This window comes from Neomonachus schauinslandi, chromosome 7, assembly GCF_002201575.2.
Source record: "Neomonachus schauinslandi chromosome 7, ASM220157v2, whole genome shotgun sequence".
Lineage (NCBI taxonomy): Eukaryota > Metazoa > Chordata > Mammalia > Carnivora > Phocidae > Neomonachus > Neomonachus schauinslandi.
The window spans coordinates 54,210,876-54,224,095 of NC_058409.1; positions in this window are offsets into that span (position 1 = coordinate 54,210,876).

A 13,220-nucleotide genomic window follows, 5' to 3' on the forward strand; every position below is an offset into this window, starting at 1 on the left:
TTCAGAGATGCTTTATTGAATCCCAAGGGATCTTTAGAATGGGAGAAACAAAGGTTCAGAGGTTAAGTGTCTCGTCCAGGATCATTAAGCCAGTAATTGCAGAGCTGGGACTAGAAGTCAAGTTAAAGTTTAGTGCCCTTTGGTTCCATTACCCCTGTCATCACTGTTACCATCTGATACCTGCCTTAGTTGTTTTTAAAAGATTATTTATTTATTTATTTATTTATTTAAGAGACAGAGAGAGAGCATGCACAAGTGGCGGGGTGGGGCAGAGGGAGAGGTACAAGCAGGCTCCCCAGCACGGGGCTCGATCCCAGGACCCCAGGATCATGATCTGAGCCAAAGGCAGACACCTAACCTAACCGACTGAGCCACCCAGGTGCCCCGATGCCTGCCTTATGCAGTATGCTCTTGGTAGTCTTGAATCTCTCCTGTTTTACTTCCCCATTCCCATGAGCTGTTTTGTGTTCTTTATATCTTTCCTTTGTGCTGCAGCCTCCTGTGGCTCTCCGTTACCTATAAAATCAAGCCTCAGTCTTTATGGGTTCACTTCAGGTTCTTTATAATCTGAGTTTTTCCTTACGCTGTTCCTCTATTCAGAGCCACTCTGCCACCTTGGGTGGCTTCTTTTCTGTCCTCGAACACCTCCTAGTCTTTCCTCTGCCTGGAATGCTGCCTTTCATCTATGCTGTCCTTCAGGGCAAGATCCTTGAAACCTGTTCTGACTATACCAGTTCAGTTTCCCCTTTTGTCTTTTCAGGGACTGTGTTCTGTAACATTTTATTTGCCCTTTAAATTTCACATGGGTAAGAATATGTATTGTTTCATGAGTAAAAATGTAAGTTCTCCTAGGACCATGGCTTATTTTGTACGTAATACTGGCACCATACTGTGTGACAACCAGCTGTATTTTGTGAGTGAATTGAATTGGACTGGGGTAGTGAAAAACTGTCCCTGCTCTTAATCCACAAGATTCCACTGCAACATTTTACATGAAGCTGATGATGGTTACTCCAGTTGCCTCTTAACCATTTCCTTTCCCACCATAAAAAACTGGATCTCAGATTTTCTACTTGGTCACATTCTGTAACTATGCCATCAGCCTAATCATCAAACAGTTCTAATTGAATATAAACAGATGTCAATGATAATAATTATAAATGTTTTATTGCAAATACCTATCTCTGTAAGTTTTCAATATATGTCTTTGAACTTGCATAGTATAATGAATATAATTCCTTCTCAAATTAATAAGCATCACACCAAAAGCCGTATTTGCTCCTGGATCAGATGCTGTCTATAATACGTCTCTCGTATCCAGATTACAAACTGAGCCTTATCTATCCATATATCTACAATTGGAATTCAGATGGCAGGGTTATTTGAAATGAAAAATGGAGGCAGAATTCTCTTTGGTTATTGGTTTGACAATGAGGGATCATTTTGCTAGTTAGGTTATATGGTGTGTTTTCTTCAATATACTTTTGTTAATACCTTTTTAAAAAGACATGCAAGCTACAGATTTAACTCAATTTATTGAAAGCATGTTAATAATACTGAATATCTTAGTTTTCCCAACCTGTTGTGAGTATATTAGGCTAAAGAAGATGCCTCTAGATGAAAGAGTAAGAGGTATAATTAATAGTTATTTGATTAATCTTGGCAAAGCCTTTTTGATATATTCCCAGAAATTGAGAAATTGATATCTCTAATGATGGGTAACAAGTCTCTTCACAATTCAGGATGATTTCCATTCCTTTGCTTTCAACAAAATTGAGGAAGATCTAATTGAGTTGTCAGCTGATGGATCACAAAAATAGTATTTGAAGATATGCCATTGTGTGGTTTTGGCATGTGAAGTAGGAGAAGTTCAAAGAGTTGAATGACATTTTATAGCAAATTTTGCTCTAATGCTATCTATTTATATGTATGAATAAAGATTCTCAGAGCTCCCAAAAAAACATATTAGAATGGGTACTGAACCCAGTCTCATTATAGCAATTAATAATTATCCACCAAAAATGAAATGAAATGAAAAATCCTCATTCATTCCATTAACAAAATAATTTCCAATTAAAAAAATATGTTTAAAATTTACAATGTACTTATATTGCTTTTCATAAAGTACCTATTAATAACTGTAATACCTTAATCCAGAAGGAAAATTTTACCTTGAAGGATGAAATGACATCAGTAAAGAATTTTCAAGTATAAAAATATTTTACATGAAAATACGCTGTGGGGAAAGGGGAATGGAAAAAGACTTCATGGACAAAAAAAGATGATATAAAGTTTCTAAGTGTTGAAGATCAGCTTGTTCATATATGTGTTTATTTTTCAGTGAATGGTATTGGGTAGCAATAGCTTTGGTATTTTCTTGGATACAGTATTCCATTATTTTAAGATGTCAATATTTATAATATACCAGAAATCAAATCCTTTGTAACTATTTAAATTTAAAATAATTTAGATGTGAATTAACAGTGTGTGAGTGGGTACATAGTTTCCCAAATTATTTTACAGGGATACATAAGCAGAATCTTGGGAACTCCTTTGGCCAAGAAGTACAGCCTGGTAGCCTTATCTGGTGCCTGCCACTCATTTGCTCTCTGCTTCTAACATATATGGATCCTTATTCAGTTCTCTCAATGCTCCTAATTGCTTCCTGCCTAGGGCCTTTCCCCCATCCCTATCTACTCAATGGCACCAATCTGTCCCCAGGACTAGCTCAACCACCCTTTCCAGATGATGTCCACTTGTTCCTTCTGAACGAAGCTTCGGTGATAGGTCTTAGGGAAGTGTTCTCTAAGATTACCCAATTAGGTTCCCTAGAATCTCCCCTAACCCCATAACACCTGGATCTTTTTCTCTATATCTCTTATCACAATTATGATTTTAAAATCAATGTGAATCCCATAAGGGCAGGGACTTACTGTCTTACTCACTGCTCTGTCTTCAAGAGAATCCAGCACAGAAGTGGTGTTAAAGAAAAAATTATTCATAACCCTTGTTAAAGATGATCAGGCAGACTTGATTCAGTACTGCTGTGGTAGGTGTAGAGACCATTTTTACAGAATTTTGCAGTGGGGGAGAGAGATTGGATTCAACTTTGAATACTCCATAGGCAAGTGGGAGTTTATAGCCGAGGAGTAGTGTGGGAGTCAGTGGATGGAAAATTACTTAGAGGAAACATCAGGGATCAGGGGCATTTTGGCTAAACCAATCTAACAGTATTCTTACTGAAGGTGGGCCAGGGGGATGGGACGTGATCAGGTGTCGAGGGTGGGAGGTTCTGGTTAAACTGACTAAGCAGGGTGCTTGCTAAGACTGGATTTTACAAGAAAGTGCAGAGATGGATCTAGGAGAAAGTTCAGGAGCCTGACTCACATTTGGTCAAGCAAAGAATCTTTGTCAGTGGATTCATAGAAGTGACTCAGTATTTGTTGAACAGATGAATAAACAACATAGCTTATCCTCAATGGCTGTCTGTGGCCACAGATACTTTTGTAGAGTATTATTATTACTTTGAAAAGGAAGGATTTCTTTGTTCATGAAAGATCTCAAGGAAACCTTACAAATAGTTCCATGCACGGATCAAATAAGATTACATACAAGAAAAGACTTTGGAGGAATTAAAGTCAATATCCAGTGTTGACTATTTCATGTAAACTCCCTGCATCAGGTGGGTTCTCTGGGAAACAGTCACCAAGGTGCGCTGAGACATGCAGGAGATTTGTTGAAGAAGAGGCCTATGAAAGATAAAGGGGGAGTGAGAGCAGAAGGAGGTGGGGAGAGCTGTGGCCTGTGAACAAGTCTGCTGCCTGTGAAGGAGAAGGGGGAAAGAAGGAGGTTTTGGCAGGGAGTCTCAGACTGCAGTGCAGTTCTAAGAATGTGTCATCCGGATCAGTGTAGAGTTCTCCAGCCCAAGTTGGCCATTACCGGAGTCTCTCGGCCACAGGATGTCCTGCACTAGTACCCTTGCCATGCACAGTCAAGTCTTGGGACAATCTAGGGGAAGCATGGCCTTGTGCGGACACGATGATGGATCCAGAGGGCTGCAGCTGGGGCTGTTGGTCCATTCCACTCCCGCCAACAGATCTGAGCGGGGCATCCTCATGGCCACCACACACAGAAATTGGGAGGAACACCATCTGCAGTATCATATTCTAATTTATCTATCAGGTCATTCTACACACGGCTGGGGGCAGGGCTGACATTCCCTGATTTCCAGTTTGTAATTCATGGGTGTATTTTCTTTGACTAGGCCTGAACTTAATCAGTTAATGCCAACAAGTTTTCTAGCCTACCAGCTATTTGCCATCACTTCATTGCATGGTGCAGACAGCATGGATCTCACTTCTTTGGGGCCACCGGTCCATTTACTACCTGGAACTGACAGGCTGGTCCTTGGTTATTCCAGTGTTGGGTTAGGGAACAGTGAAAAACTAATGAGGAGTCAAGGCAGGCCTTTAGCAAACAGTTTTTCATTGTTGTAAAGGCTCTCTGTGTTAAACACTTCCTAATTTGATAACAATGGGAATTCAAAGGAACAGAAATATAGAAACGTTTAACTATAAAAGTGCCTCTAGTAGCTGGTAACTGTTACCTGCAGTGAGTTCCTCTTTGGAGAAGTGCGGAGACACAGGGCATAATATCTTAGCATGCAGAAAAGGCTGAAGAAGACCAGCTCCTGTCTTCTTAGGGATTCATCTGTCCTCAGTAGTTATAACTGAACCATCAGCTCCATTTGTCTCTAGAGGAATTTTGTTAATGGTTCTGCTACAGTCTGTCATCAGATCACCTTTGGAGTAACAGTTGCAAGTCTGATCACCATGGTGATAGCACATGGGTTTGCACTCTTGGCATGACCCATACTTCACAGACCTTGATACTAGGCCGAGCTCTATAGTCACTTTGGGAGATACGTAATTACAAAGCAGTCGTGTAGAGCACTAATACTAATCCTATGAAGGTCTAATATTAAAGTACTATTGAGGGCTAAAAAGCTTTCAAATTTGTGCTCTTTTATCTGACATTCCCTCCATAGAGCAGCCTGGTTTTGAGTGGCTACCTAATTGCATGGTAGTTTTGCTGGGTGTTCTTCCTTTCTTTCTTCCTTTCTTCCTTTCTTCCTTCCTCCCTCCCTCTTTCCTTTCCTTTCCTTTCCTTTCCTTTTCTTTCTTTCCTCTGTCCCGATTTTTTTACATCAAACTATTTGAAGGCCTTTCTGAAATAGAATATTGGTTAGGAAAAGCAAAACATATACATTTTTCTATATATGGTAACCACCTGTTTTCATTATTAGAGGAATAAAAGGGTCTCCGGTCAGGACAGGATCAGAGAAATGAGTGAAGGGGTTCAAAAGGAAACAAAAATTAATGATACATACATACATATAAGTACATACATACAGATATAAATCCCTGTTGTACCTTGCATATGCTATGTGCTTAAAAAAACAACAACACAGGATCAGAAACCTCTCCTGATTTCTCTTTTGTTTTATGGATTGCCATGGTGATAGGAGGGGGAGAGAATTAGGAGAGAACTAGAACTAAAAATAATATTTGAAGCGTATAAAAATCCATGTGAACATTTATTTCACTTGGACATTGACTGATCCCTGTTATGAGAAGGATACCATCTTTCTAAAAAAGTCTTCTTCTAGCACCCACCCAGTCCTCCCAGGACTTCAGAGATTGCGGTTGATGGAGGATAGGTTCTTGTGTCTGTAACACTTTTTGGTTTCACCCATACAATATTTGGCATGAAGAACAAAAACTGTCATATCTGGGGTTATCTGAGGGTGTTTAATGGTATCAGGCAGGAATTGGAGAAGCTCAAATGCAAGGACCGTTTTCAGCTGTCTTTTCAGCATGTGGAAAGAACCTGTGCTCCAGAGAGAGAGAGAGAGAGAGAGAGAGAGGAGAGAGAGAGAGGTTGGGGGGGGGAGGAACAAGCTCTAATCATCATAGCCACAGTAATACTGCAGAGCTGACCAGAGGAAGCAAACCCTTTCATGCTACTCAGTGGTGATGATTTAATCCTCAATGATTATGCATCAACAAGTGCATAGACCAAGAGTGAGGGCTGGCCGTGACCAGAGACAAGGGGCTTTGAGGAAAGGAGACATCACAGCACAGTGGAGAAGGAGTGGAGAGGAGAAGGAGGGAAGAAGGACAAGGATGATGGGACTCAGGATCCTAGATACTGCTTCCTAGTCACTCTGGTGAAGACAGCTTCTTGATTTGTGCTCTACAGAACACTGCTTCTGGGCGATGTTGAGATAGGACACACCAAAAACAGGAGTCCGTGGTCAAATAAATTAGGGAGACGCTACCGACCATAGTCTCTGAGGTGGAGATGTGTAATGTACATTAGTTATATGAAGTAAAGAAAGCATTCTAACTATTTAAACCCAGTGTTTCTTAAACCTTTTTGAATATAGAACCTTATTTTTGTTTGCTCATTTAGATATTTATTAGTAGCATCTTGAGGGAAGTGTGTCCTGGTGACTACAGTATGGAAATGCCATGTTAATGGTTATTAAAGTGTGGAGCTGTGAGAATTGGATATCAGACCCCAGTAAATGGCCTTTCAAGTTCTTGCGTATGTACCCAACCCTAGTTGTGCATCAGGATTGTCTGGTGGAATTTGGACAAAATAATGCCCATTCTGGTTTTCACCCCAAATCTGAGAAATCTGAATCCAGGTAATAGGGCCTTAGAGTCTGTATTTTAAAAATGTTTCCCAGGTAATTCTTATGAGCTGGCCTAGCACTGTTCTATGGATCAGCATTTAGAAACCATTACATTACAGAGTGTGGGTTCAGTTATTCCAATAAAGCTTTTGTTGCCCCTGTCAAGTCCAGGCTAAATAATCCATGTAGGTAGTGTCATATAAACTGAATATAGCCTACCTGTATATTAGAGTCAAAATTCTGAGGCCCAAAGTGGGCAAAACGAGGTAATTTTTTTTACCTTTTAGAACTCTGCCTCAACAAACATGTTTGTCTAAATGTGTTGTCATTTATTTTTAACTTGAAAAAAAGTGTTATTTGAAGGAATTGGATGAAGGGTTGATGAAGATAGGATAGCATACAAAATAACCTTATATGTCTTCAGTATGGAAGGATTTCATCTAGGGAAGTATAGGCCAACCAGCCCTTTTAGTATTTCAGTAGGAACAACTCTCATTATTGAACATGGAGTGGCATTTAAATGCAGAGAAATCCTTTATAGGGGAATCTACTCATGCAGTCTGCTCCTGAGCATCCTCCATGAAGCCTGCATCATTCTTACAGTTTGGCTTGACCATTTACGTGAAGGTAGTGAAACGTGAGTGCTGATGGTTCTGATAGATTCCTTATACTTAGCTAAGGTATAGCTCCATGGTCAGAAGCAACTGTGTCTAATCACTGTGATGTTGCCCGTAATGGTTCAGAGCAGTGATGGTTACAGTAGAGTAGGTAGGATTGGTACTTTAAGAAAAATTCTGCTAAAATAAAAAACCAGAATGTTTCTGCAGTATAAACTCGTTTTATCATCAAAATAAAGTATGAAAAATATGATAAAATATCATTTTGGTCTAATACATGGGAGCATAATGCACATTTGCTAGGCTATTCAGAGTAACCTCAAATGTGATGTTTTTCCTTATGGTCTTTTACATATGAGAATGAATTCCATGATAACAAACCTACATTAGAAGACCCTGAACATTGTTAGATGAGAATTTTGCTTCTGAAGCAGAAATTGCCAGGCAGAAAAGGAATGTGATGGTTGAAAGCAGTGCTTCTGAAAACTTTAATGTATGTATCAGTCACCTGGGATCTTGTTAAAATTCAGATTCTGGCTGAGAATGGGAGAGGTGGGGTCTGAGATTCTACATTTCTAGCAAGCTCCTGGGTGAGCTCCTGTTGCTTTATGGATCACAGTCGTTTTCGAAAAGCTTTCCTCTTCAGGGGCATATTTTGTGATTTGGCTATCAGATTGGTTATCCTTGGTATGAACTGGTGACAATGTATTTTTAATCAGTTTATCATGTGTGGAGACAGGGTAGACACAGGCATTATTAAATTTATATTGAGTTATACATTGAGTTAATTTTGTTGTTATTGATGATATAAAAGAAATTAGTCCTATCTCAGACACAGTTTGCCTTTTTTCTTTGATTTTTATTGAACGTCTTTATCCAGATACATGTTATTTTTTTAATTTTTATTTAAATTTTTATTTTATTGGTGTAGCGTTCCATGATTCATTATTTGCGTATAACACCCAGTGCTCCATGCAATACGTGCCCTCCTTAATACCCATCACCAGGCTAGCCCATCCCCCCACCCCCCTCCCCTCTAAAACCCTCAGTTTGTTTCTCAGAGTCCATAGTCTCTCATGGTTTATCTACCCCTGCGATTTCCACCCCCTTAATTTTTCCCTTCCTTCTCCTAATGTCCTCCATGCTATTCCTTATGTTCCACCAATAAGTGAAACCATATGATAATTGACTTTCTCTGCTTGACTTATTTCACTTAGCATAATCTCCTCCAGTCCCATCCATGTTGATGCAAAAGTTGGGTATTCATCCTTTCTGATGGCTGAGTAATATTCCATTGTATATATGGACTACATCTTCTTTATCCATTCGTCTGTTGAAAGGCATCTTGGCTCTTTCCACAGTTTGGCTATTGCGGACATTGCTGCTATGAACATTGGAGTGCATATGGTCCTTCTTTTCACTACATCTATGTCTTTGGGGTAAATACCTAGGAGTGCAATTGCTAGGTCATGGGGTAGCTCTATTTTTAATTTTTTGAGGAACCTCTACACTGTTTTCCAAAGTGGCTGTACCAACTTGCATTCCCACCAACAGTGTAAGAGGGTTCCCCTTTCTCTACAACCTCTTCAACATTTGTTGTTTCTTGCCTTGTCAATTTTTGCCATTCTAACTGGTGTAAGGTGGTATCTCAATGTGGTTTTGATTTGAATTTCCCTGATGGCTAATGATGGTGAACATTTTTTCATGTGTCTGTTAGCCATTTGTATGTCTTCTTTTGGGAAGTGTCTGTTCATGTCTTCTGCCCATATTTTGACTTGATTATTTGGTTTTTGGCTGTTAAGTTTGAGAAGTTCTTTATAGATTTTGGATATCAGCCCTTTTTCTGTAGTGTCATTTGCAAAAATCTTCTCCCATTCTATGCGTTGCCTCTTTGTTTTGTTGACTGTTTCCTTTGCTGTGCAGAAGCTTTTTATCTTGATTAAGTCCCAAAAGTTCATTTTCACTTTTGTTTCCTTTGCCTTTGAAGATGTGTCTTGAAAGAAGTTGCTGTGGCCGATGTTGAAGAGGTTACTGCTTATGTCCTCCTCTAGGATTTTGATGGATTCCTGTCTCACATTGAGGTCTTTCATCCATTTTGAGTTTATCTTTGTGTATGGTGTAGGAGAATGGTCGAGTTTTATTCTTCTGTGTACAGCTGTCCAATTTTCCCAGCACCATTTATTAAAGAGACTGTCTTTTTTCCATTGCATGTGTTTCCTGCTTTGTCAAAGATTATTTGACCATAGAGTTGAGGGTCCATATCTGGGCTCTCTATTTTGTTTTTAAAGATGTTATATATTTATTTGACAGAGAGAGAGAGACAGTGAGAGAGGGAATATAAGCAGGGGGAGTGGGAGAGGGAGAAGCAGACTTCCCGCTGAGCAGGGAGCCCAATGCGGGACTCAATCCCAGGACCCTGGGATCACGACCTGAGCTGAAGGCAGATGCTTAATGACTGAGCCACCCAGGCACTCCTGGGCTCTCTATTCTGTTCCACTGGTCTATGTTTCGGTTTTTGTGCCAGTACCACGCTGTCTTGGTGATCACAGCTTTGTAATATAGTTTGAAATCGGGCAACGTGATGCCCCCAGCTTTGTTTCTCTCTTTCAGCATTTCCCTGGCTATTCAGAGTCTTTTCTTATTCCATACAAATTTTAAGATTGTTTCTTCCAGCACTTTGAAATACACCATTCGTATTTTGTTCAGGATGGCGTTGAAGGTATAGATTGCTCTGGGCAGCATAGACATTTTAACAATGTTTATTCTTCCGATCCATGAGCATGGAATGTTTTTCCATCTTTTTGTGCCTTCTTCAATTTCTTTCATGAGTGTTTTGTAGTTCCTAGAGTATGGATCCTTTACCTCTTTGGTTAGGTTTATTCCAAGGTATCTTATGGTTTTTGGTGCTATTGTAAATGGAATCGATTCTCTAATTTCTCTTTCTACAGTTACATTGTTAGTATATAAGAAAGCAACTGATTTCTGTGCATTGATTTTGTATCCTGCCACATGACTGAATTGCTCTAGTAATTTGGGGGTGGAGTCTTTTGGGTTTTCCACATAAAGTATCATGTCATCTGCGAAGAGAGAGTTTGACTTCTTTCCCAATTTGAATACCTTTTATTTCTTTTTGTTGTTTAATTGCTGTTGCTAGGACTTCTAGTACTGTGTTGAATAATAGTGGCGAGAGTGGGCATCCTTGTTATGTTCCTGATCTTAAGGGAAAGGCCCTCAGCTTTTCCCCATTGAGAATGATATTCTCTGTGTGTTTTTCGTAGACGGATTTTGTGAACTTGAGGAATGTTCCCTCTATCCCTATACTCTGAAGAGTTTTAAGCAGGAAAGGGTGCTGTATTTTGTCAAATGCTTTTTCTGCATCAACTGAGAGGACCATATGGTTCTTCTCTCTCCTCTTATTAATGTGTTCTATCACATTGATTGATTTGCAAATGTTGAACTACCCTTGCATCCCAGGGATAAATCCCACTTGGTCTTGGTGGATGATCCTTTTAAAGATTTTTTTTTTTTTTTAAAGATTTTTTTTTTTTTTTATTCATGAGAGACAGAGCGAGAGAGATAGGCAGAGGGAGAAACAGGCTCCCAAGGAGCAGGGAGCCCGATGCGGGACTCGATCCCAGGACCCTGAGATCATGACCTGAGCCGAAGGCAGACGCTTAACCATCTGAGCCACCCAGGCGCCCGGTGGATGATCCTTTTAATGTACTGTTGGATCCTATTAGCTAGGATTTTGTTGAGAATTTTGGAATCCATATTCATCAGGGATATCAGTCTGAAATTTTCCTTTTTGATGGGGTCTTTGCCTGGTTTGGGGATCAAGGTAATGCTGGCCTCATAGAATGAGTCTGGAAGCTTTCCTTCTGTTTCTATTTTTTGGAACAGCTTCAGGAGAATAGGTATTATTTCTTCTTTGAATGTTTGGTAGAATTCCCCAGGGAATCCATCAGGCCCTGGACTCTTATTTTTGGGAGGTTTTTGATCACTGCTTCAATCTTGTTACTGGTTATTGGTCTATTCAGGTTGTCAATTTCTTCCTCTTTCAGTCTTGGTGGTTTATAGGTTTCCAGGAAGGCATCCATTTCTTCCAGGTTGCTTATTATTTGCATATAGTTGTTGATAATAATTTCTAATAATTGTTTCTATTTCCTTGGTGTTAGCCGTGATCTCTCCCCTTTCATTCATAGTTTTATTAATTTGGGTCCTTTCTCTTTTCTTTTGGATAAGTCTGGCCAGTTGTTTATTGATCTTATTAATTCTTTCAAAGAACCAGCTTCTAGTTTCGTTGATCTGCTCTACTGTATTTCTGGTTTCTAATTCATTGATCTCTGCTCTAATCTTAATTATTTCTCTTCTAATGTGTGGCTTAGGCATTGTTTGTTGTTTTTTCTCCAGTTCTTTAAGGTGTAAAGTTAGTTGGTGAATTTGGAATGTTTCTGTTTTTTTGAGTGAGGCTTGGATAGCTATGTATTTCCCCCTTAGGACCGCCTTTGCAGTATCCCATAGGCTTTGGACTGATGTGTTTTCATTCTCATTGGTTTCCATGAATTGTTTTAAGTTCTCCTTTGATTTCCTGGTTGACCCAAACATTCTTGAGCAGAGTGGTCTTTAGCTTCCAAGTGTTTGAATTTCTTCCAAATTTTTTCTTGTGATTGAGTTCCAGTTTTAAAGCATTATAGTCTGAGAATATGCAGGGAATAATCTCAATCTTTTGGTATTGGTTGAGACCTGATTTGTGACCCAGTATGTAGTCTATTCTGGAGAAAGTTCCATGTGCGCTCAAGAAGAATGAGTAGTCTGTTGTTTTAGTGTGGAATGTTCTGTATATACCTGTGAGGTCCATCTGGTCCAGTGTGTCATTCAAAGCTCTTGTTTCTTTGTTGATTTTCTGCGTAGATGATCTGTCTATTGCTGAGAGTGGAGTATTGAGGTCTTCTACAATTAATGTGTTATTATCAATATATCTATTTTGGTTAACAATTGGCTTATGTTGTTGCCTGCTCCCATGTTGGGGGCATAAATATTTACAATTGTTAGATCTTCTTGTTGGATAGACCCTTTAAGAATGACATAGTGTCCTCTGTCTCTAACTACAGTCTTTAGCTTAAAATCTGATTTGTCTGATATGAGAATTGCTACCCCAGCTTTCTTTTGAGGTCTGTTGGCATGAAAGATGGATCTCCATCCCTTCACTTTCAGTCTGGATGTAGCTTTAGGTTCAAAATGAGTCTCTTGTAGACAGCCTATAGGTGGGTCCTGTCTTTTTATCCAATCTGCAACCCTGTGCCGTTTTATGGGAGCATTTAGGCCATTCACATTGAGAGTGATTATTGAAAGATGTGATTTTATTGTCATCATGTTGCCTGTGAAGTCCTTGTTTCTATAGATTGTCTCTGTAAATTTCTATATCACTCTTGGGGTCTTTCTCCTTTTATAGAACCACCCCCCCCCTTAATATTTCTTGCAGGGTCAGCTTAGTGGTCACATTTTCTTTCAGTTTCTGCCAGTCTTGGAAGGTCTATAGCTCTCCATCCATTCTAAATGAAAGCCTTGCCGGATAAAGTATTCTTGGCTGCATGTTCTTCTCATTTAGTACCCTGAGTATGTCTTGCCAGGCCTTTCTGGCTTGCCAGGTCTCTGTGGATAGGTCTCACGTTATTCTGATGTTCCTCCCTCTGTACGTAAGGAATCTCTTCCCCCTAACTGCCCTTAAGATGGTTTCCTTGGTTCTAAGATTTGCAAGTTTTACTATTACATGCCAGGGCGTTGGTCTGTTCTCCTTGATCTAGGGAGGGGGTCCTCTCTGCCTGTAGGACACAAATGCTTGTTTCATTCCCCAGATTAGGAAAGTTCTCAGCTACGATTTGCTCAAATATATCTTCTAGTCC